At 29.6% G+C, this 27,390-nt stretch overlaps 1 protein-coding gene and 1 long non-coding RNA gene across 2 annotated transcripts in view; one reads left to right on the top strand and one right to left on the bottom strand.

Annotated features, from left to right (window-relative positions):
- Positions 1 to 27,390, top strand: part of rdo (leucine-rich repeat domain-containing protein reduced ocelli) — a 400,748-nt gene that overhangs the window by 217,022 nt on the left and 156,336 nt on the right. The gene's annotated exons all lie outside the window — the stretch shown is intronic.
- On the bottom strand, positions 25,652 to 26,192 carry LOC142225038 (uncharacterized). Its single transcript, XR_012719209.1, has 2 exons — positions 25,969 to 26,192; positions 25,652 to 25,905 (listed from the first exon to the last, which is right to left on the bottom strand). It is a non-coding gene; the product is annotated as an uncharacterized LOC142225038 (long non-coding RNA).

Below are 27,390 nucleotides of genomic sequence, written 5' to 3'. Positions count from 1 at the left end.
ATATGGGGGCTATACGTAAAAGTGGACCGATATGGGATATTTTCAATACCATCCGACCTACATCGATAACTACTACTTGTGCCAAGTTTCAAGTCGATAGCTTGTTTCGTACGGAAGTTAGCGTGATTTCAACATACGTACGGACGGACGGACATGCTTAGATCGACTCAGAATTTCACCACGACCCAGAATATATATACTTTATGGGGTCTTAGAGCAATATTTCGATGTGTTACAAACGGAATGACAAAGTTAATATACCCCCATCCTATGATGGAGGGTATAATATGGGAAACATTTAAATCTGAAGCAATATTAAGGAAACTTCGCAAACGTTTATTTATGATTTATCGCTCGATATATATGTATTAGAAGTTTAGGAAATTTAGAGTAATTTTTACAACTTTTCGACTAAGTAGTGGCGATTTTACAAGGAAAATGTTGGTAATTTGACCATTTTTGTCGAAATCAGAAAAACAAATATATGGGAGCTATATCTAAATCTGAACCGATTTCAACCAAATTTGGCTTGTATAGCTACAATGCTAATTCTACTCCCTGTGCAAAATTTCAACTAAATCGGAGCAAAAAATTTTCCTCTGTGGTCATATGAGTGTAAATCGGGGGAAAGCTATATATGGGAGCTATATCTAAATCTGAACCGATTTCAACCAAATTTGGCACGCATAGCTACAATGCTAATTCTACTCCCTGTGCAAAATTTCAATTAAATCGGAGTAAAATATTGGCCACTGTGGTCATATGAGTGTAAATCGGGCGAAAGCTACACAGTCTCACACAAGTTTACATACGATAAAAGAATGTGTATTTTGTTTAAATAATAAAATATTATAAACTATGCATATACATGATTTAATTTTTGTAAAATAATTTGAGAAACAAAGTACTTGTTAATTTTTAAGAAATTTTTTTGGTGTGGTTTATAAACAACAATGAGAAACCTGTTTAGTTAGAAGGTTAAAAACTCAGGGGTATGTAAACTTGTGTAAGACTGTGTATATATGGGAGATATATCTAAATCTGAACCGATTTAAATAAAATTTGGCACACTTGACTACACTACTAATTGCACTCCTAGTGCAAAATTTTATCCAAATTGGGGTAAAACTCTGGCTTCTGGGACCGTATTAGTCCATATCGGGCGAAAGATATATATGGGAGCTATATCTAAATCTGAACCGATATAAATAAAATTTGGCACACTTGACTACTCTACTAATTGCACTACTAGTGCAAAATTTTATCCAAATTGGGGTAAAACTCTGGCTTCTGGGACCGTATTAGTCCATATCGGGCGAAATATATATATGGGAGCTATATCTAAATCTGAACCGATTTCTTCCAATAGGGTTCTGTTCTGAACCAAAACACATACTTGTGCCAAATTTGAAGTCGATTGGACTAAAACTGCGACCTAGACTTTGATTACAAAAATGTGTTCACGGACAGACGGCATGGCTATATCGACTCAGGAGCCCACCCTGAGCATTTTTGCCAAAGACACCATATGTCTATCTCGTCTTCTTCTGGGTGTTGCAAACATATGCACTAACTTATAATACCCTGTTCCACAGTGTGGCGCAGGGTATAATTTTATCAACTAATGGAAAACCTATTATAAACAAAACAAACAATAATATAATAAATAATTAATATCGTCAATTACAAAATTAATTGCATTTTTCCAAATTAATTACTTTTTTAATTGACCCAATTAAAAGATTAAGTGAAAGTGCCGGAAGAATTCAATCAATTTTTCAAGTGTCAAGTACGGTTTTGATTTCTGATTAATTCTATTATTGATGCGATCATTCTCGTGATAGAAGAAATTTAAATTAAAAAATTTATTAAATAACGTTAAATTGGCTTTAGTAAAATAGTGGGTTCATTGTTTTTTTTTTTTTTTTTTGAGTGTAGTCGTTTACACCGTTTTTCATTATGTAAATGTAAAATAAACAAAAGTTTTCTTCTGTGTGACAAACGAAAAGACAAAATAAAACAACGCCATTTCAAAGATTAGCAAAACTTGGGGCTGCTGTACATTTTCATTCATTTCATCGGACTCTTGATGTCTACAAATTTCGAAAAATGAAAAACAGATTTTCAAGAAATTAATTTTCCTAATTTAGAAATGGAAATGTATGGAATTAATCTGAAGTGTCAACGCAATAAAAGAAACGATGATGACAATGATTTGACAAGTGAAACGTTGAGGAAGTAAATATGAAAGAGGAATATAATATACCCCCGCAAAAAAGAAAATGGAAGTTGTTCCATAAACATTTGTATTAAAGCGCATCCCGGAATCCCCCATCAATTTTTATTCACTTCCCATACAGTCCTCTTGGACAAGTCCAAAAAACATTTCTTTTAAAGCGCTTCTCGTGATCCCCTATCGATTTTTTCCACTTCCGATGTCGTTCTTTTGGACAAGTATTAGAAAGTACGGAATTAGGCCGTTTTAACCCAGCAAAAAAAAATTGGAAGTTGTTCCACAAACATTTCTTTAAAAGCGCATTCCAAAATCCCCCATCAATTTTTTCCACTTCCCATGCAGTCCTCTTGGACAAGTGCACAAATATTTTTTTAAAGCGCTTCTCGGGATTCCCTATCGATTTTTTCCACTTCCCATGTAGTTCTTTTGGACAAGTATTATAAAGTACGAATTAGGCTATTTTAAGTGAAAATTGCATTGAGAGACAATTTTTGAACAGATCTAAAAATAACCAAACCTAAAAAATAAGAGGGTCGTACAAAATTTAACAAGTGAAAATTTTAGTTTTGAACAATTAAATTTCCAAAAAAAAAACCATAGACAATCACAAAAAGTAAAAACAAGAAAAGACAAAATCATCCCCGCTGGTATTTGAACCTGTGCCGTTTGAGTTTGTTTACATTCATGGAAGTTCTTTTGAGAAAGTTTTTATTTTAATTCTTTGTTCATTTTTTTTTTTGTTTTTTTTTTGAAAAAATATAATTACTTGGGTTGCGGTAACACTTGCCGATGGCAAGGTATCTTAAAACTTTTTAACACCGGCTTCTAAATTCTAACTTACTCAATACGGGGTATATATTTATTAAACAAAAAAAAATAAGTTTGACAACATTTTCTATAGAAATAAAATTTTGATAAAATTTTCTATAGAAATAAAATTATGACAAAATGTTCAATAGAAATAAAATTTTGACAAAATGATCAATAGAAATAAAATTTTAACAAAATTTTCTATAAAAATAAAATGTTGACAAAATTTTCTATAGAAATAAAATTTTGACTAATTGTTCAATAGAAAAAAAAAATTAACAAAATTTTCTATAGAAATAAAATGTTGACAAAATATTCAATAGAAATTTTCAATAGAAATAAATTTTGACAAAATTTTCTATAGAAATAAAATTTTGACAAATTTTCTATAGAAATAAAATGTTGACAAAATTTTCAATAGAAATAAAATTTTGACAAAATTTTCTATAGAAATAAAATTTTGACAAATTTTCTATAGAAATAAAATGTTGACAAAATTTTCAATAGAAATAAAATTTTGACAAAATTTTCTATAGAAATAAAATTTTGACAAAATTTTCTATAGAAATAAAATCTTGGCAAAATTTTCTACAGAAATAAAATGCTGGTAGATTATTTTTGGCGATATGGACAAATTTTTGTGCGATTGGGGATCGGCTATATATAACTATAGACCGATATGGACCATATACCAGCACAATGTACCAAATTGCAACCGAATCGGATGAATCTTGCTCCTCCAAGGGGTTCCGGATGTCAAATATGGGGGCTACATATTATTATGGAGTGATATGGACCAATTCTTGCATGGTTGTTAGAGACCATATACTAACACCACGTACCAAATTTCAATCGGATCGGATGAAGTTTGCTCCTCCAAGAGGCTGCCGAGTTCAAATCTAGGGATCGGTTTATATTAGGGCTATATAATTATGGACCGATATAGACCAATTTTTGCATGGTTGTTCGATACCATATACTTACAGCTCGTACCTAATTTCAACCGAATCAGATGAATTTAGCTCCTCCAAGGGGTTCCGAATATCAAATCTGGGAATCGATTTATATGGGGGCTATATGTAATTATGGACCGATGTGGACCAGTTTTTGCTTTGTTGTTGGAGACCATATACTAATATCATGGACCAAATTTCAACCGAATCGGATGAATTTAGCTCCTCCAAGAGGCCCCGGAGGTCAAATCTGGGGATCGGTTTATATGGGGGCTATATATAATTATGGACCGATATGGACCACTTTTTGCATGGTTGTTAGACACCAACATATACCAACACCATGTAACAAATTTTGGCCGAATCAGATGAAATTTGCTTCTATTTGAGGATCGGATGAAATATACTTCTGTTAGAGGCTCCACAAGCCAAATCTGAGGGTCCCTTTATATGGTGGCTATACGTAAAAGTGGACCGATATGGCCCATTTGCAATACCATCCGACCTACATCAATAACAACTACTTGTGCCAAGTTTCAAGTCGATAGCTTGTTTCGTTCGGAAGTTAGCGTGATTTCAACAGACAGACGGACGGACGGACATGCTTAGATCGACTCAGAATTTCACCACGACCCCGAATATATATACTTTATGGGGTCTTAGAGCAATATTTCGATGTGTTACAAACGGAATGACAAAGTTAATATACCCCCATCCTATGGTGGAGGGTATAAAAATACTGATAAATATAAAAAGTGAAAATGGAAAAAAAATAATACGTGCTATATGGCCGATAAAGACCATGGTGGAGGGTATAAAAATACTGATAAATATAAAAAGTGAAAATGTAAAAAAAATAATACGTGCTATATGGCCGATAAAAACCATACCAAAATTGGTCCATATCGATCTATAGTTATATATAGCCCCCAGATAAACCGATCCCCAATCACAGAAAAATCACGATTGCCACTCGAGCCAAAAGTAATCTACCAAAATTTAATTGCAATAGAAAATTTTGTCAAAATTTTATATTTCTATAGAAAATTTTGTCAAAATTTTATTTCTATAGAAAATTTTGTAAACATTCAATTTCTTTACGAAATTTTTTAAAACTTTAATTTCTATAAAAAATTTTGTCAAAAATTTATTTCTATTGAAAATTTTGTCAGAATTTTATTTCTGTAGAAAATTTAATCGAAATGTTTTTTCTATAGAAAATTTATGAAGCACCTCTTAGTTGGAGTGGTATATTTTGTAAAATTTTCCAAAACATCATGAATTCTATCAATCTACCAAACAGTAAAAAATCTGTAATTTTTGGTAGACTCGTCTTCATAATTGTATATAGCCCCCATGTAAAGCGACCGCTATAATTCAATTCTGGCTCTAATTACCTCACAAAAGTCCATATCGGTTCGTAATTAATTCATCCCTATATACCGGTCAAGAACTGAACGTATTTAATCGACCTTTCTTTTGTCCAATACATGGACTAATTTACAATTTAGAAGATGATGTTAAGAAGTTTTAAGATACCTTGCCATCGGCTGCAACCCAAGTAATTTAAGTGTTAATGACCGTCTTTTGTAGAAGTTTCTACGCAATCCTTGGTGGAGGGTACATAAGATTCGGCCTGGCCGAACTTACGGCCGTATATACTTGTTGTTTTTTTAGTTTTCTAAATGTCTTTATGCAAATTAACTTCCAAGGAATAACTTCTAAAGCAATACAAAGGAGTACTTCATTGGAGAAGATCCAAGTTTTCACTACTTCCGCATCAAAAATGATGGATTTAAAATACTTTTTTGGAAGTCAAGAACTGAACGTATTTAATCGACCTTTCTTTTGTCCAATACATGGACTAATTTACAATTTAGAAGATGATGTTAAGAAGTTTTAAGATACCTTGCCATCGGCTGCAACCCAAGTAATTTAAGTGTTAATGACCGTCTTTTGTAGAAGTTTCTACGCAATCCTTGGTGGAGGGTACATAAGATTCGGCCTGGCCGAACTTACGGCCGTATATACTTGTTGTTTTTTTAGTTTTCTAAATGTCTTTATGCAAATTAACTTCCAAGGAATAACTTCTAAAGCAATACAAAGGAGTACTTCATTGGAGAAGATCCAAGTTTTCACTACTTCCGCATCACAAATGGGGGATTAAAAATACTTTTTTGGAAGTTCTTTTTTTGCTGGGGTGTTGTTAAATTTTTTATAAGTTAGAGATTGTTTTGAATTTGAAGCCCAGGGCTTATACTTATATTTATATTTCCAGTAGTTATCTTTTCAGGTAAATCAAATTTGTTGTACTCCTTCATTATAACCCCTCATTATGCCGTGTAAATTATTACATCAATCAGCTTTTGCTCCATCATAGTCATCAATGCCACCAACTCAGTCAATAGAACTTTCTTTGAAAAAGTAAAAAATCAAAATTTGTTGAATAAAAATTTGCATCCTTTCTTGTAGCCTTATTTCATCACATGCTAAATATGTTTGTTTTTAGTTTTCCTATGACTGGTATTTACAAGTACGTTTTTCTTCAGCTTTGCAAAAGAAAAACTTTTCCAGTTATTTTCTCAATCAATTGCTTTCGTATATGTGTGAGTATAGCTAATATTGCGACAAATTGTGTATTTGTTATGCATTTCTTAACTCAATCCAGATTGTTTTACTTTTAATGTTATTGCTTTTTCGGAAAAAAAGAATGTCTTTGGTATTTCCTTTTGGCATGAAACAGAGTTTTCTTCTCCTTCATCTGTGACTCCATGCAATTTAGAGCTTTCATGTGTGAGTGGGATTACATGATACGTAAATGTAGTTCATACTTGTATACAGTTTGTATTTTTTTGTCCTCTTTTTCGCCCCATCTTCCAGTATTTACACAAAATTAACTTGACACAGTTGATTTACAGGACATTTGTATGCACACATGCATAACAAGGATGTCTCACTGTGGAACAGTGGGATTGCATTGTGGGTGCCATGATTTTACTTTTCAATGCAGCCCAGCAAGAAAAAAGTTTCTAGTAAAGTAGTTCGGATCCTCAACATGTGATACGGAAGTGGTGCAAATTTTGATCATATCCAATGATTTTTACATGGACTTGCAATTTACTTTCATGTTAAATCGCAGTTAAAATTTAACGGAGCTATATGAAAATGGCCGTAATTTTTATGGTATGCATTTTTGTACTCTTATATTTTTATACCCTCCACCATAGGATGGGGGGTATATTAACTTTGTCATTCCGTTTGTAACACATCGAAATATTGCTCTAAGACCCCATAAAGTATATATATTCTGGGTCGTGGCGAAATTCTGAGTCTCAGATCGACCGTCCGTCCATCCGTCTGTTGAAATAACGCTAACTTCCGAACGAAACAAGCTATCGACTTGAAACTTGGCACAAGTAGTAGCTACTGATGTAAGTCGGATGGTATTGCAAATGGGCCATATCGGTCCACTTTTACGTATAGCCCCCATATAAACGGACCCCTAAATATGGCTTGCGATTACTCTAAGAGAAGCAAATTTCATCCGATCCGGCTGAAATTTGGTACATGGTGTTAGTATATGGTCTCTAACAACCATGCAAAAATTGGTCCATATCGGTCCACTTTTACGTATAGCCCCCATATAAACGGACCCCCAAATTCGGCTGGCGATTGCTCTAAGAGAAGCAAATTTCATCCGACTGGGCTGAAATTTGGTCCATATCGGTCCAAAATTACATATAGCCCCCATATAAACCGATCCCCCGATTTGGCTTGCGGAGCCTCTAAGAGAACCAAATTTCATCCGATCCGGCTGAAATTTGGTACATGGTGTTGGTATATATTCTCTAATGACCATGCAAAAATTGGTCCACATGGGTTCATAATTATATATAGCCCCCATATAAACCGATCCCCAGATTTGATCTCCGGAGCCTCTTAGAGGAGCAAAAGTCATCCGATCCGATTGAAATTTGGTACGTGGTGTTAGTATATTGTCGGTAACAACCATGCCAAAAGTGGTCCATATCGGTTCATAATTATATATAGCCCCCATATAAGCCAATCCCCAGATTTGATTTCCGGAGCCTCTTAGAGGAGCAAAATTCATCCGATCCGGTTGTAATTTGGTACGTGGTGTTAGTATATGGTCTCTAACAACCATGCAAGAATTGGTCCATATCGGTCCATAATTATATATAGCCCACATATAAATCGATGCCCAGATTTGTCCTCCGGAGCCTCTTGGAGGAGCTAAATTCATCCGATCCGGTTGAAATTTGGAATATGGTGTTAGTATAAGGCCGCTTATAACCATGCCATAATTGATCCATATCGGTCTATAGTTATATATAGCCCCAATCACACAAAAATTGGTCCATATCGGTTCATAATCATGGTTGCCACTCGAGCCAAAAATAATCTACCAAAATTTTATTTTTATAGAAAACATTGTCAAAATGTTATTTCTATAGAAAAATTTGTCCAAATTTTATTTCTATAAAAAATTTTGTCAAAATTTTATTTCTATAGACAAATTTGTCCAAATTTTATTTCTATAAAAAATTTTGTCAAAATTTTATTTCTATTGAAAATTTTGTGAAAATTTTATTTCTATAGAAACTTTAAACTTAATTATATACGTATTTAAAGGGTGATACGGTCAATATTTGGCCAAGGGAAAACGCGTGTAAATCGGTGAAATCGTTTATTTAAAAAATTAAATTTAATTTCTTTTTCAAGTTCAATTAGTATAAAATTCAGGAAAAATATTCAGTTAGGCTTTCGCTTTTCCAAATCCGAATTGCCGGGCCTCACGCTTGACACCTGCCATCAGATTTTGTACAGCCACCTTGTCCACCTTCTTCGCCGCAGAAAGCCAGTTTGCCTTAAACTGCTGCTCGTCCTTAGCAGTTTTTTTGGTCTTCTTTAGGTTCCGCTTGACAATAGCCCAGTATTTCTCAATTGGGCGGAGCTCTGGCGTGTTGGGAGCGTTCTTGTCCTTGGGAACCACCTGCACATTGTTGGCGGCGTACCACTCCATGGCTTTTTACCGTAATGGCAAGAGGCCAAATCCGGCCAAAACAGTACGGAACAACCGTGTTTCTTCGGGAAAGGCAGCAGACGTTTATTCAAACACTCTTTCACGTAAATTTCTTGGTTAACAGTCCCGGAAGCTATGAAAATGCTGCTTTTCAAGCCACAGGTACAGATATTTCCTTGCGAACTTTGACAGTTTTATGTGCTTGAAAATATCTACTACCTTTCCCCTTCCTTTTGCCGTATAAAACTCCTGTCTCGGAAGCTGCTTGTAGTCGGCTTTGACGTAGGTTTCGTCGTCCATTACCACGCAGTCAAACTTCGTCAGCATCGTCGTGTACAGCCTCCGGGATCGCGCTTTGGCCGTCGTATTTTGTTTATCATCGCGATTTGGAGTCACTACCTTCTTGTAAGTTGAAGACGATACACCCAGCTTATTTTCGGCATCTCGGAGAGAGAGAGGTTAGGGTTTCGCTTGAAACTACCGGCAACTCTCTTTGTCGTCTCAGCGGCTTCCGGTTTTCGATTTCCCCCAGATCCAGACTTCCTGGCTGTCGACAAACGTTCCCCAAACACTTTAATTACATTTGTAACGGTTGATTTGGCAACTTTTAGCGATTTTGTCAGCTTTGCGTGAGAGTAGCTCGGATTTTCGCGATGCGCGAGCAAAATTTTGATACGCTGCTCTTCTTGCTTGGACGGCATTTTGACAACTGAAGAGTGAATTCCAAAATCAAAATAGGATCAACATTCTACACACACACACACCTTCAAAATGAGGGGTGTTCAGGTTTTTTAAATGCAAAATTGAAAGAAATACGTCAATTTTGACCGTATCACCCTTTAATCAGCCTTTTTTAGTTTAATATGTACCACGTATGAAGTGTGTGGTATATATTACGGTGTTAGGAAGTTTTAAGATACCTTGCCATCGGCAAGTGTTACCTCAACCCAAGTAATTCGATTGTGGATGACAGTCATCAGTAGAAGTTTCTACGCAATCCATGGTGGAGGGTACATAAGCTTCGGCCGGGCCGAACTTACGGCCGTATATACTTGTTCTTATTTAATTCCACCAAAAAACAATTGATCATTTTGGTAATTTGCAAGGCTCCAGCTTCTTCACAGCCAATTATCACTATTTATATTTAATCAAAATTCCAATGAAAACCCTCGAAAATTTTAAATTTTTATATGAAGATTTTTTTTTTTTAGACATATCTCCTTAAATATGCGCCCTAAAGCGCAAAGTTGGCTAATTCGTGAATTTGTGATCCTTGAAAAATCGTAATTTTTATATGAAAAACTTATTTTTACCATATATCCTTAAAAATATGCGTCCTAGTTTAAAAATACACCCAGAGAAGGAATATGATCACCTCAACCATGTTTCGAGATCAAAATGTTATTTTTGGACGGAGAACATGTAACATGTTTGCGGCAACTATGTTATTTTCTCAAAAAGCATATGTAAGACATCGGCAACCAAGTATATGTTTGCCGAGAAAACACAATTTTTGCGACGAAAATGTTCCATGGTCACCGTCCAAAAATAACATTTTGCTCTCGAAACATGGTTGAGGTGATCCTATTCCTTCTCTGCGTGTAATTTCAATTAGTGAACACCTCCAAATAATTAAAATTTTGTTGAAAATCGTTGAAAATGTAAAACTTTTTATAAGAAAAGTTATTTTGCTCATATCTCCTTAAATGTGCGTCCTAGAGCGAAAAGGACCATAATTCGTAACCACCCTCAAAAAAATCAAAATTTCAAAAAATACGAAAAATTTATTTTGACCATATCTCCTTAAATGTGCGTCCTACAGCGAACAGGATCTCAATTCCTGACCACCTTCAAAAAATCAAAATATTAATGAAATCCTCTAAAAATTCAATATTTTATAAGAAAGATTTACTTAGGCCACATTTCCTTTAAAATGTCTAAAGGCAGAAATTCCCTAAAAGCGGCCAGCTTTTTCCTGTAGGGGAGGCAACACAAGTCAGTTAAAAATCAGATCTGGAGAGGTTCTTAAAAATTCATCCTATTGTGTGGAACTTTCAAGTGATTACCATCTGCTTACGTCCATGGCGAACATTTTTATTTTTTTTTTTTTTGAATTGTTCGCTTCCATAGATGTTTATGAAAAAAACGGGCTTCTTTCAGAAAGGCATATTGAAACTTCATTTAAGTTGCTAACAAGTTATTAGTTAAATGGCTTCTATTGAGTGAAATCGGACCATTCTAAAAATAATTTTTAATGTCTTCAATAACTTGTTAAAAAAAAAAAATTGTTTTGAATACCAATAATTATTTTATTATCGTAAAATAAGCCTCCTTGATCTACATTGCATTGCGTTTTCATGTGTGGTATACTCAGATGGGACCCACCGTTTGGGAAAACTTAATAATAAAATACGCCCATCCATTCTTCATGACTGCACTCACATATACTAAACCATCATTAGGCAAGTCGTACGTCTCCTGTACTCCTTTTCACTCAAAACGTCATGTCATTTTATGTCCTCTTGGTAACTTTTTCCAACATGACATTATTTCCACTCCATGAGATGTATGTGCCTTAGCCGTTTGTTGTTGTTGTTTTTTCTTTTCTTATTATTTCTCTTCATATCTTTTTTGCAATATTACATTTTTGCGTTACTTCCAACAGAATTGTTTGGAACAAAAGATGAACAAATACATTTATGTTCAAGCCGAACACAATAAAAAAAAACTTAAACGTGTATGTAACAGCCTCCTGGCATCAGGAGGCTGGCCATAAATTCAACGCATGCGAGTCCACCTACAGCGGAGAATTTCATTTACGATGCTAGAAGTCACCTTCTACCGGAACTGTAGAACAAAAGATTTACTTGTGTCACGTTTTGTAATTTCCTTAATTAGTAGACAGACAAAATTTTTCCTTATCCTTAGTCATGGAGGTAGGAAATGTGTGCGTTCTCACTACCCTGGAATCTTTCGCCCGTTGTGGAAAGACTTGGGTCTTATGGTTTCTTGTCATTTTTTTGTATTGCATTGATATCAAGCATAAATTGATTTGCTGTAATATTTCATAATTATTTATCGACAACTTCATCGTGAATATGCCTGGGCATGAAGACCTTGTGATGGCCCATTTGAATGGCGACACAAGAGCTGCACAGTGTGCGGAAATGTGGTGCAAGTTGGAAAACACAAAAAACAGTGGAAAAAGATTACAATGACCTACTAGAGATCGGGATTTTCAGTTGGTTGCAATCATACTTAAGAACAAGTATATACAGGGTGGCTGATATGAATTGTCCCAACTTCAGGATGGGTAATTAATATGTTATAAGCATTCTGGTCCATTTCATTCAGAAATAAAGTTTTTCGTGATAGCATTCAAACGTAATCATACAGATAAGGAATACGATCATCCCAAAACATGTTTCCAGTCCTATCATATTATATCTATAAAAACAATATTTTATTAAAATTTTATTTTTATAGAATATTTTGTCAAAACTTTATTTCTATAAAAAATTTGGCAAAATTTTATTTTTTAGAAAATTTTATAAAAATTTTATTTCTATAGAAAATATTGTCAAAATTTTATTTCTATAGTTTGTCAAAATTTTCTTCTTTATTTCATAAAATCAGAATTTCTAAAAATTTTATTTCTATAGAAAATTTTGTCAAATTTAATTTATATAGAAAATTTTGTCAAATTTTATTTCTTTAGAAAATTTTGTCAAGGTTAGGTTAGGTTAGGTGGCAGCCCGATGTATCAGGCTCATTGTGATACCACATTGGTGAACTTCTCTCTTATCTCTGAGTGCTGCCCGATTCCATGTTAAGCTCAATGACAAGGGACCTCCTTTTTATAGCCGAGTCCGAACGGCGTTCCACATTTCAGTGAAACCACTTAGAGAAGCTTTGAAACCCTCAGAAATGTCACCAGCGTTACTGAGGTGGGATAGTCCACCGCTAAAAAACTTTTTGGTGTTCGGTCGAAGCAGGAATCGAACCCACGACCTTGTGTATGCAAGGCGGGCATGCTAACCATTGCACCACGGTGGCTCCCAAATTTTGTCATAGTTTAATTTCTATAAAAAATGTTGTTAATTTTTTACCCTCCGCCACACTGTGGAACTGGGTATTATTTTTTATAGAAAAGTTTGCCAAATTTTATTTCTATAGAATATTTTGGCAAAATTTAATTTCTGTAGAAGATTTTATAACATTATATTTCTATGTAAAATTTTGTCAATTTTTTTTTTCTGTTGAAAATCTTGTCAAAATCGTATTTCTTTAGAAAGTTTTATAAAAATTTTAATTCTATAGACAATATATGTATACAAAAATTTTATCAAAATTCTATTTTAATTGAAAATCTTGTGAAAAATTTATTTCTATAAATGATTTTGTAGAACTTATATTTCGATAGAAAATTTTATCAACATTTTATTTCTATAGAAAATTTTGTCAAGATTTTATTTCTATAGAAAAATTTTCAAAATTTTATTTCAATAGAAAATTTTATAAAAAATTTTATTTCTATATAAAATTTGGTCAAATTGTTATTTCTATAGAAAATATTGTCAAAATGTTATTTCTGTAGAAAATTTTGTAAAAATGTTGTTTCTTTAGAAAATTTTATAAAAATTGTATTTCTATAGAAAATATTGTCAACATTTTTTTCTATAGAAAATTTTGTCAAAATTTTATTTCTATAGAAAGTTTTGTCAAAATTTAATTTCTATAGAAAATTTTGTCAAAATTTAATTTCTATAGAAAATTTTGTTAAAATTTTACTTCTATAGAAAATTTTGTCAAAATTTTATTTGTATAAAAAATTTTGTCAAAATTTTATTTCTATAGAAAATTTTGAGAAAATTTTATTTATAAGGAAAATTTTTCGTTTTATAGAAAATTTTGTGATAATTTTGTTTTTATATAAAATTTAGTCAAAGTTTTATTAATATCGAAAATTTTGTAAAAATTTTATTTCCATAGAAAAATTTGAAAAACAAAAAATAATTTTTTTTTTGTAAAAATTTTGTCAAATTTCTATTTCTTAGTATATTTTTTCGAACTTTTATTTCTATAGAAATTTTTGTCTAAATTTAATATCTATAGAAAATTTTATCAAAATTTTAGGTTTATAGAAAATGTTGTCAACATTTTATATCTATAAAATGTTTTTTAAAAATTTTATTTCTATAGAAAATTTTTCAAAATTTTACTTCTATAGAAATTTTTTCAAAATTTTATTTGCATAGAAAATTTTGTCAACATTTTATTTCTATAAAAATTTTGTCAAAATTTTATTTCTATAGAAAATTTTGTAAAAATTTTATTTTTATACTGAATTTTGTCAAGATTTTATTTCTACAGAAAATTTTGCCAAAATTGAATTTGTATAGAAAAATTTGTCAAAACTTTATTTCTATAGAAAAATTTGCCAAAATTTTATTTCCATAGAAAATTTGGTAAAAAATTTTATTTCTATAAAAAATTTTGTCAAAAATTTTATTTCTATAGAAAATTCTGTCAAAATTTTGAAAATTTTGTTAAATCTTTATTTCTATAGAAAATTCTGTCAAAATTTTGAAAATTTTGTCAAAATTTTATTTTTAAAGAAAATGTTGTCAACATTTTACTTCTATAGAAAATTTTGCCAAAACTTTATTTCTATAGATTACTTTGTCAAGTTAATTTCTGTAGAAGATTTTAATGAAATTATATTTCTATAGAAAATTTTGTTTAAATATTATTTCTATAGAAAATTTTGTCAATAAGAAATATATAAGAAATTTTATCAAAATTTTATTTCTATAGATTATTTTGACAAAATTTAATTTCTGTAGAAGATTTTATTAAAATTATATTTCTATAGAAAATTTTGTCAAAATTTTATTTCTATGGAAATTTTTTCAAAATTATATTTATACGGAAAATTCTGTCAAATTTTTTTTCTATAGAAAATTTTGAAAAATATTATGAAAATAGAAAATTTTATTAAAATTTTATTTCTTGTAGTTGTTGTATAGTTGACCTTTTACTATAATTATTTAATTTCTGTAGAAGATTTTAATAAAATTATATTCTATAGAAAATTTTGTTTAAATATTATTTCTATAGAAAATTTTGTCAATAAGAAATATATAAGAAATTTTATCAAAATTTTATTTCTATAGATTATTTGTCAAAATTTAATTTCTGTAGAAGATTTTATTAAAATTATATTTCTATTGAAAATTTTGTCAAAATTTTATTTCTATGGAAATTTTTTCACAATTATATTTATACGGAAAATTCTGTCAAATTTTTTTTCTATAGAAAATTTTGACAAAATAATTTGAAAATAGAAAATTTTATTTCTAAGATTTTATTTTTGTTATTACAACATGACCTCAGGCTTTACAAACTCTACAAATAAAATTTTATTTCTATAGAATATTTTGTCAAAAGTTCATTTCTACAGAAAATTTTGTCGGAATTTTATTTCAAAAAAAATGTTGTCAAAATTTTATTCCTATAAGAAATTTTGTCATAATTTTATTTCATTAGTAGAAAAATTTATCAAAATTTTATTTCTATAGAAAATGTTGTCAAAATTTTATTTCTATGGAAAATTTTGTTAAAACTTTGTTTTTCTGGAAAATTTTATCAAAATTTTATTTCTATAAAAAGTTTTATCAAAATTTTATTTCTATTAATTATTTTGCCGAAATTTAATTTCTGTAGAAGATTATATTAAAATTACGTTTCTATAGAAAATTTTGCCAACATTTTATTTCTATAGAAAAATTTGTCACAATTTTATTTTTTTAGAAAATTTTATAAAAATTTTATTTCTTTAGAAAATTTTATGAAGTTTTAATTCTACCGAAAATATTATAAATAATTTATGTCAATAGACAATTTACTCAAAATTTTACTTCTATTGAAAATTTGTCAAAAATTTATTTCTAGTGAAAATTTTGTCAAAAATTTATTTCTATAGGAATTTTTGTCAAAATTTTATTTCTATAGAAAATTTTGTCAAAAATTTTTTTTTTTATAGAAAATTTTGTCAAAATTTTATTTCTAAAGAACATTTCGTCAGAATTTTATTTCTGTAGTAGAAAAATGTTAAAAATTTTATTTCTATAGAAAATTTTGTAAAAAATTTATTTCTATGGAAAATTTTATCAAAATTTTATTTCTGTGGAATATTTTGCCAAAAGTTTATTTCAAACAAAAAGTTTGTCACAATTTTATTGCTATAGAAAATTTTGTCAAAATTTTATTTCTATAGAACATTTTGTCAGTATTTTATTTCTGTAGTAGGTTAGGTTAGGTGGCAGCCCGATGTATCAGGCTCACTTAGACTATTCAGTCCATTGTGATACCACATTGGTGAACTTCTCTCTTAACACTGAGTGGCTCCCTATTTTCCCTATTTCTGTAGTAGAAAGATGTTACAAATTTTATTTCTACAGAAAGTTTTGTAAAAATTGTATTTCTATGGAAAATGTTGTCAACATTTTATTTCTATAGAAATGGTATGAAACTCGGGATTAGGATTATACAAAATGAAATGATGCTCCATAATTTTTATGGTTTTTTGTTCTGCGTAATATATACATAAAGTAACACCATATTCATAGTTTTGAATCTATTCATCTAAATTTTATTAAATTAATATTTAAAGTTTTTTTTTCAATCTCTCTCTTTGTACCTTCGGTTTTTTTACTTGTTTACTTTTCTTTTCTTCTACTCAAGTTTCACCCACTGTATCTTGGAATATTTTTCATAACGCATTTCTCACTTCATCAAATCAAATGAAACGTTAAGATACAAAACGAAAAGAAAGGGAAGGAAACCTGGCACTGGGTAAAGTTCTCTTTTCGCTATGCCAATATCAGTAAGACCAAGGAGTAGGGGACAGAATTTTCAATATTCATTATGCACAAGAAACTCATTAAGCTGTCAGTGTTCCATTGTAAATTATCCATCTTATGCTACGCGTTCTAGATACTTTTTCAATAATGTCATTTACAGTGAAATTTATGTCACGCAAAGTATAATTTTACAAATATCCATGTAGATATTTTTTTATACTCTGTTTTCCCCGTCATCTGCCTTTACATTTTTATATGCCGCCCTGGAAAAAAGTTCCACCCAAAATGGCCAACAAGTGCATAAATGTGCGTGGGTGGTAGGGAGGTGATAGTGTGATGAGCAAGCCAATGACACGCAATGTGATAAATTTATCATAATTTTTCATCATAAATTATGGACCATTAATTGAAAAAATTTTGACAGCAAAATCCTCTGCCTAATATTTTGCTGTTTCATGGTGTAATGACTTCGCTGGATTGTGGTCAATTACGAGTATGGGAGGTGGCAAGCAGATTTTAACTACATTTATTTTATTGGGTTGATCGAGTGACAAGCAACAAGGTTCCCTAATGAGTGCTTATATCCGTATACCACGAACATGTCAATATTTAATTTTAAATTAATTGCGATTTCATACAGCAATTTGAAAACAGTTTGTGGGGATTAAAAAATAAATAAATTGTGGATAAGATATGTCAGATTTTTATGTGAATCATCAATAAATCTATAAATTTGTTATTGTTAAAAATTTATTCAAAGAATTTTAATTTATTAAACTAGTTACACCATGGGAAATGAAAGGAAAATACCTCCGTTCTGGTATTAAAAGTATTCAAAGGATATGTAAAAAATTATTTAGATATTTTAAGTTAATTTAAATAAAAACAGGGATTGTGTGAAAAAACAAGTACACGAGTATTATGATCAAGAAATATGCACGCTACAATATACGGCCGTAAGTTGGGCCAGGCCAACACTTATGTAACCTCCACCATGAATTGCATAGAAAAAAAATTTTCTATAGAAATAAAATTTTGACAAAATTTTGTATAGAAATAACATTTTGACAAACTTTTCTATAGAAATAAAAATTTTGACACAATTTTCTATAGAAATATAATTTTGACAAAATTTTCTACAAAAATATAGTTTTGACAGAATTTTCTATAGAAATAAAATACTGACAACATTTTCAAAAGAAATAAAATTTTGATAAAAATTTCCATATAAATAAAATTTTGACAACATTTTCCATATAAATAAAATTTTGACAAAGTTTTCTATAGACGTAAAATTTTGACAACATTTTCTATAGAAATAAAATTGTGCCGAAATTTTCTATAGAAATAAAATTTTGATGAAATTTTCACAAAATTTTCTAAAAATAAAATTTTGACAACATTTTCTATAGAAATAAAGTTTTGACAAAATTTTCTTTAGAAATTTAGAAATTTTGACAAAGTTTTCTGTAAAAAAAAATTTTGAAAAAATTTTCTACAGAAATAAAATTTGGACAACAATTTCTATAGAGAAAAAAATCTTCACAAAATTTTCTATAGAAATAAAATATTGATAAAATTTTCACAAAATTTTCTAGAAATAAAATTTTTGTTCCCAAATAAAACTTTGACAACATTTTCTATTGAAATAAAATTTTGACAAAATTTTCTGTAGAAATAAAGTTTTGACAAAATTTTCTTTAGAAAATTTAGAAATTTTGACAAAATTTTCTATAGAAAAAAGTTTTGAAAAAATTTTCTACAGAAATAAAATTTTGACAAAATTTTCTATAAGAATAAGGTATTGACGGAGCAACCGTGGTGCAATGGTTAGCATGCCCGCTTTGCATACACAAGGTCGTGGGTTCGATTTCTGCTACGACCGAACACAAAAAAAAAAATTTTCAGCGGTGGATTATCCCACCTCAGTAATGTTGGTGACATTTCTGAGGGTTTCAAAGCTTCTCTAAGTGGTTTCACTGCAATGTGGAACGCCGTTCGGACTCGGCTATACGAAGGAGGTCCCTTGTCATTGAGCTTAACATGGAATCGGGCAGCACTCAGTGATAAGAGAGAAGTTCACCACTGTGGTATCACAATGGACTGAATAGTCTAAGTGAGCCTGATACATCGGGCTGCCACATAACCTAACCTAAGGTATTGACAAAAATTTTTACAGAAATAAAATTTTGATAACATGTTCTATAAAAATAAAATTATGACAAAATTTTCTATAGAAATAAAATTTTGACAAAATGTTCTATAGAAATAAAATTTTGACAAAATATTATTTTTAAAGAAAATTTTGTCAGAATTTTATTTCTATTTTGACAACATTTTCTATAGAGATAAAATTTTGACAAATTTTTCTATAGAAATAAAATTTTGACAAAATTTCCTGTAGAAATAAAATTTTGACAAAATTGTCTATACAAATAAAATTTTAATAAAATTTTCTATAGAAATAAAAGTTTGACAATTTTTTCTATGGAAATAAAATTTTGACAAAATATTCTACAGAAATAATATTTTCACAAAATTTTTATAGAAAAAAAATCTTAGAAAAATTTCTATAGAAATATGATTTTGAGAAAATTTTCTATAGAAATAAAGTTTGGCAAAAGTTTCTATAGAAATAAAATTTTGACAAAACTTTGTTATAGGAATAAAATTTTCTTTAGAAATAACATTAACATAATTTTCTACAGAAATAAAATTTTCACAAAATAAAATTTGTTTTGGAAAATTTTCACTAGAAATAAAATGTTGACAAAACTTTTTTATAGGAATAAAATTTTGGCAAAATTTTCTTTAGAAATAACATTTTGACAGAATTTTTTGTAGAAATAAAATTTGAACAAAATTTTCAATAGAAAATAAAATTTTCACAAAATTTTCTACAGAAATAAAATTTTCACAAAATTTTCTGTAGAAATAAATTTTTTACAAAATTTTCTATAGAAATAAAATTTTGACGAAATTTTCTATTGAAATAAAATTTTGACAAAATTTTCTATAGATATAAAATTTTAACGAAATTTTCAATAGGAATAAAATTTTAACAAAATTTTCTTTAGAAAAAAAAATTGAGAAAAATTTCCATGGAAATATTATTTTGAGAACATTTTCTATAGAAATAAAATTTGGCAAAAGTTTCTATAGAAACAAAAAATTAACCACATAAATTTAATCAAAATCTGCAAATAAGATTTGTAAAATTAGGTAGATTTTTGATAGATTATTTGTGGCAAGAGTGGCAATAGCTTTCCGATAGTTTGCTTCGAGGTAACGTGATTTCAACAGACGGGCGGACATTTCTACATAGACTCAAATACCATTGGTTGTTAGATATTTTATGGGGTCATAGACCAATATTTCGATGTGTTACAAAGGGAATGATAATGTTAATATATTCCCCATCTGATATTGGATGGTATAAAAATAAAAAAATAATGATAAATGGAAAAAAAAATAAATATTAACAAAAATGCGTAGACACAAAAATAATTAACGTATCTCTCTCTCTCTCTCTCTCTATATATATATATATATATATATATATATATATATATATATATATATATATATATATATATATATATATATATATATATATATATATATATATATATATATATATATATATATATAGAATATATATTCTATATATTCTTATGAAATAGAGAAGATAGGTATATTAAATTCTAATAAGTTGTTTCATAATTCTTATAAAAAAAATTTTATTTTTATTTTAGGTAAGATGACATTTCGAATTACATGTTTTGAACTATTGCTAAGTTATCAAAATATTAAGAATTTATGTGGATAACAATATAAAAAAAACCAATTGGATCTGAAGAAAATGGTCCTTTCAAGAGACTCAAGAAATCAAACCTTGGGATCGCTTTAAAAGGGGGCTACATATAATTCTAAATTTATATGCCGAATTTCAAAGAGGAGAGGGAAATTTTTTTGCATCCATAGAAAAATTTCTTCGCTAGCCAGAGTCCATGGGGAGTTTTCTCTTGAAATTTTCTTGGGCCCAGTCTAAATTTTGCGCCTTTATAATAAAAAAGGATACAGCAGTTTCGAAGCATCTGTGTAAAGGAATTCATATTTAGGATTCTCTTGTGTAAAATTTCGAATTGAAGCGGATTATGTTGAAGTCTGTTTTATTTACCAGGGTTATTTAAGGTTCAATTAATTCTGAGATTAGTAGCCTTGGAGCATATCCTTCTATTCCATAGAATATGAACTGTCCAATCCCGGAAAAAAGAGTCGCCAAAAAAAAATAATGAAAATGTCCTTTTTGGTTCTGAAAGTGGTGCAAAATTTTCGCTGTAACGATCAATTTAACATGGGCTTGTCAGAGGATGGGGTTTCATCATTTCAACAGCCGTTACACTGAATTTGCATAACTTACCTTATGGGGGCCGTCTCCATCGATGGAGATGGCATTTTAGCATTTCGTCGCCCATTGAAAATCACACTCGAACGTCCTCCAAAAATAATACATGGACCATAATGAAATTTATTACATTTAATTATTTAATCATCTCTTACTAAATGATATTTTTCGTATTGTATTAAAAAATCTAATATATTTCCCTGATGCCTACTAAGCTCTTATACCTTAAATTTTTAATTCTTTTTCACCACACTTTTATATCCTTGCAATTAATGACAAAAAATAATGTAATATTATTTCTTTCCTCTGTGTGATTATCTTACTAGACTTGTGTAAATCAAGTTTGTATTCTATGGAGGTATGTAAACGTAAGTCTGTCATAGAAAAAAAGACATTTGTCAATTTGATATAGGCCCTGGTCGCTACATGGCATTTTGTCATTCATTTTAACAAATCGTTTTAATTAACGAGTTAATTTGTCTGCCAATGAGAAAGATATGTATAAAGCCCCCACAAAACAGTCTCAACAAATGGCATAACATGACACTCACGAACACACAAGTCTATATGAATATGAGGTAATTCCAATCTGGGAAAAATAATAAAAAAATGCAATAATTAATTAAATGGGTTTGAACATATTTTTGGGAAAGAACGATTATTTGAGAAAGATTACGATTGGGAAAAATTACGATTATATAAATATACTGTGATCTTAATCGGTGTGATGTCAATTTTCCAAATTATTAGCTTGCTTTCTTGATATATCAGGTATACTTATAAAATCTATTGTTTTAATAATACTCAAGTCTTTCATTGCCGTAGGTAGGTAAGGTTAGTAACATTCCATTCGAAATGTTACTAACAATAGATTAACGGTAAATGGTATAAAATTTTGTCAAAATTTTATTTCGATAGCCAATTAGGTCAAAATTTTATTTCTTTAGAAAATTTTGTCAAAATTTTATTTCTGTGAAAATTTTTTTTCAAAATTTTATTTCTATAGAAAAGTTAGTCATAATTTATGTTTGTTTTGAATTTATTTCGGCATAAGCCGGCTATCAATGTAAAACCTTTTTTCGGGAGGTTCAAGTGTGGTTTATTGTTGGGTTTAATGAACTGCCTGAATTTATTCTGGTTGATAGTTTTGCTGCAAGTAGAGGATGCTGATGAGGAATGTGGTAATTCCGAAACGTGCGTCCATCCAACCATCTTGCAGTCTATAGGGCTTTGCCCAAATAAATTTGACAAACATTCTTTTCCTCTGTTGGTTAAGCTACACTTGTAGTTTACTCAATGTATGGTTTTAAGCTGCAATAAAAAACAACAACAATGCATAGAAAATTTTGTTAAATTTTTTTTCCATTTTTGTCAACATTTTATATCTATAGAAAATTTTGTCAAAATTTTATTTGTACAGACAATGTTGTCAAAATTTTAGATCTGTAGATAATTTTGTCAAAGTTTTATTTCTATAGAAAGTTTTGTAAAAATTTTATTTCTGGAGTAAATTTTGTCAGAATTTTATTTATATAGACAATTTTGTCAAAATTCTGATTCTATATAAAATTTTGTCAAAATTTTATTTCTACAAAAAATTTTAGTCAACATTTTATTTCGATAGAAAATTTTTACAAAATTTTATTTCTATACTAAATTTTTCCAAATTTAATTTCTTAAATTTTATTTCTGTAGAAAATTATATTCCATAGAAGATTTTGTCCAAGTTTTTTTTTTAATACAAAAATTTGTCAGTATTTTTTTCTATTTTATTTCTAGAGAAAATGTTGTCAAAATTTTATATCTATAGAAAATTTTGTCAAAATTTTATTTCTACAGACAATTTGTCAAAATTTTATTTTTATAGAAAGTTTTGTCAAAATTTTATTTCTGGAGAAAATTTTGTTACAATTTTATTTCCATAGACATTTTTGTCAAAATTTTATTTCTATAGAAAATTTTGTCAAAATTTTATTTCTATAAAAAAATTTAAGTCAAAATTTTATTTCAATAGAAAATTTTTTCAAACTTTTATTTCTATAGAAAATTTTAAAAATTTTATTTCTATAGTAAATTTTTTCAAAAATTTTTTTTTTCTTAAATTTTTTGGTAAATTTTATTTCTGTAGAAAATTTGTCAAAGTTTTTTTTCTATTTTATTTCTAGAGAAAATTTTGTCAAAATTTTATTTCTATAAAAAAAAATTGTAAAAAGTTTATTCCTACAGATTTTTTTTTTAATTTTATTTGTATGGTAAATTTTGTCAACGTTTTATTTAAGTTTTTTTTTAATTTTTTTTTCGTAAATTTCTTTATTATATTTTATTTCTGTAGAAAATTTTGTCAAAATTATATTCCATAGGAAATTTCGTCCAAATTTTTTTTCTATAGTAAATTTTGTCAGTATTTTATTTCTATTTTATTTATATAGAAAATTTTGTAAAAATTTTATTGCTATAAAAAAAATTGTCAAAATTTTATTTCTACAGAAAATTGCTTCAACATTTTATTTCCATAGAAAATTTTTTGAAAATTTTATTTCTATAGTAAATTTTGTCAAAATTTTATTTTTATAATTTTTTTTTTATCAAAATTCTATTTCTATAATTTTTTTTGTCAAAATTCTATTTCTACAGAAAACTTTTTTCAAAATTTTGTTTCTATAGAACATTTTTTGAAAATTTTATTTCGATAGTAAATTTTTCCGAAATTTTATTTCTTTAGAAATTTTTTTCAACACTTTATTTGTTATAGTTTTTTTTTTTTTTTGAGAAAAATTTGTCAAAATTTTTATAGATTTTTTTTTTCAAATTTTCATTTCTTTAGAAAATGTCAAAATTTTATTTCTACAGAAAATTATCTTAAAATTTTATTTCTAAAGTAAATATTGTCATACGTTTTTTCTATAGAAAAATTTTTGTTTATAGAAAATGTAAGTACCTCGTACTTGAGGAGACATATATTGCAAAATCTACCAAATCTTCAAGAATTCTATAAATTTATCAAACCGGAAAAAATCTTTCATTTTTCGTAGAATTCTACAGACACGCCGCATTTCGACCACGAACTTGTTTGCTTGACGCTATCGTTAGCGTTCTATCTTTTATGGGCAGTAGCATACCGCTTCGAAAATTTTGTTGGAAATGCCGACTTTCTAACGTCTAGAAAATTTCTATAAAAGTTTTATTTAGAATGTCAATGGAAAATTTTTCTACAAGACCTGATAAAAAAACATCAAATTTTTTTAATTTTCATAGTTTATGTGTGTAGACAAAATTATTTTCCGAACCTCCCTAATTAACACATGACTACCTTTGATATTATTTTGTGAGCCTTGCTATATGTGTCATGTGAATTATGTTCACAGCCAAATGGGGAAAACAAGGTCAATATGGGTAACCTCAGTGAAATTAGAATGAAGAAAACAAAGAAAGTCAGCATAATAGCTGCAAACATCGACAGCAACACAGATACTCTAGGCCTAATGAATCTCTTTTTGACAGTTCTAATGTGTTTTTGGCCTGGTAGGAAATTCATTTCAATTATCGATTAATTATGTTATAGGAAATGAAATTATTATCTTTCCTCTCTATCGAAGGTGTTCTCAATGACACCTCTATTGCTCCCCATCTCTCTCGCTCACTATCTCCCATTTAGTCACAAAAATATTTTAAGGTACATGGCAGCGTATGAGTATTGTGCGTGAATTGAAAATATCATTCATACGCTACGGGTAACCGAGTGTATTAGGTAAATGATGATACATATAAGTGTGTATGTGTATGTGGTACAGTTGAATGATACTAAACCTATTATTCATACGTTTGCCTTGTTCACAATCATAAATTAAACAAACACATTACGCGAAAAAAATGAAACAATTTCAAATCAATTGTGTGGGATGAGTGATATGAATAAATAATAAAATAAATTTGTATATTGAATTTTATAAAACTAAAATCATTACGTGGTTTCTTATGTTTGTTTGTATGTTCCTGGTTAAATTCGAAAGCGGCTGATTCGATTTATTTGAAATTTTCAAAGAACATGTGGTAAAAAAACTTAGTATAGGGTTTTTCAAAACAAATATGCCTTGAACATGGAATATCACAGTCGTTGATATTCCTGATAAATAATTATGTCCCTAAAACGATTATGAAGGGCACTTTAGCCATTATCCACTGGAGGTAGCATATGTTAGGTGCATCTGCTTGTCTTAGGGTGGTCTCTCTTATCAGTGCCTGTAGCAGGTTTGTGTCATCTTGTATAAATCAATTGGGGACCTTAGAAACATAGTATCCTAGGAAAAACATTAAAATAAGGGAAAACAAACCTAGTAATCTATGAAATCCTATATATGAATGTCAGTTTGGAAAATTTTTATTCACTTAAAAATTTTTAATATATTCAATGTGATTCACAAACTGAACAAAAAAAAACTGGAATTGAATTAAAACTATTGTTAGTCGAAGGAAATGTTTTGTTCAATTCTTGAATTTAAACGGCTTGTAATTCCATTTATGTAGGTCAGTTCTGGGCACCGCCGCTAACGGTGTCAAACCGACACCGTCTTGCAACTTCAAATAGTTCCCTACCAAGGCAAAATATATTGAGACATTAAGAAGATGAATAGTCATGCAACTAATAGACTTACCGGAACCCTGATCTGAATTGCATCTTGATTGAGCAATGACCATTTATTTTGTTACCAAAAATTGTTTTATTTTTTTATTTGTGTCTATTTCAATTGTAATATCCGTAGTTCGCAATCAGAATTTTCCAAATATAATATTTTATATATTTATCTTTTCTATTAATGTTTCCCTCTCAAGCGACGGGTTTTTTTCTAGCTTTTTTTTGTTCAGTTTGTGAATCACATTGAATATATTCCAAATTTTTAAGTGAATAAAAATTTTCGAAACTGACATTCATATATAGGATTTCATAGATTACTTGGTTTGTTTTCCCTTATTTTAATGTTTTTCCGAGGCTACTATGTTTCTAAGGTCCCCAATTGATTTATACAAGATGACACAAACCTGCTACATGCCTTGTGTGTCGTTGTGTTTTATGATATTCTTTCCTAAGAAGACTGAAGTAAAAAGCAGCGGCATATGTTTGTTTAGGATAACGATAAGATTGTTGGGTTAGAAAATCTGAGTCGATTTAAGTATGTCCGTCTGTTGAAATCACGCTAACTTCCCAACAAAACAAGCTTTCAACTTGAAACTTGACACAAGTAGTTGTTATTGATGTAGGTCGGATGGTATTGCAAATGTGCCATATCGGACCACATTTACGTATAGGGATCGGTTTATATGGGGGCTTTATATAATTATGGACCGATGTGGACCAATTTTGGCATGGTTGTTAGAGACCATATACTAACATCATGTACCAATTTTCAGCGGGATCGGATGAAATTTGCTTCTCTAAGAGGCTCCGCAAGCCAAATCTGGGGATCGGTTTATATGGGGGTTATATATAATTTTGGACCGATATGGGCCTATTTTTGCGTGGTTGTTAGGGACCATATACTAACATCATGTACCAAATTTTAGACGGATCGGATGAAATTTGCTTCTCTTAGAGTCTCCTCAAGCCAAATCTGGGCATCGGTTTATATGGGGGCTATATATAATTATGGACCGATATGAACCAATTTTTGCATGGTTGTTATATTCATTATTCTAACACCACGTACCAACGTTCAACTGGATCGGGTGAATTTTGCTACTCCAAAATGCTCCGGAGGTCAAATCTGGGGAATGGTTTATATGGGAGCTATATATAATTATGGACCGATGAGGACAAATTTTTGCACAGTTATTATAGACCATATACCAATACCACTTTCCAAATTCCAGCCAGATCGGATGAAATTTGCTTCTCTTAGAGGCTTTGCAAGCCAAATTTGGGGATCGGTTTATATGGGGGCTATATATAAGTATGGACCAATTTGGACCAATTTTTGCATGGTTATTACAGACCATATACTAACATCATGTACCAAATTTCAGCCTGATCGGATGAAATTTGCTTCTCTTAGAGGCTCCGCAAGCCAAATCTGGAGATC

The sequence above is a fragment of the Haematobia irritans genome, chromosome 2 (genome assembly GCF_050003625.1).
Source record: "Haematobia irritans isolate KBUSLIRL chromosome 2, ASM5000362v1, whole genome shotgun sequence".
Taxonomy (NCBI): domain Eukaryota; kingdom Metazoa; phylum Arthropoda; class Insecta; order Diptera; family Muscidae; genus Haematobia; species Haematobia irritans.
Note: the sequence above shows the minus strand (reverse complement) of the source record. Positions and strands in the feature narration are given on the sequence as shown.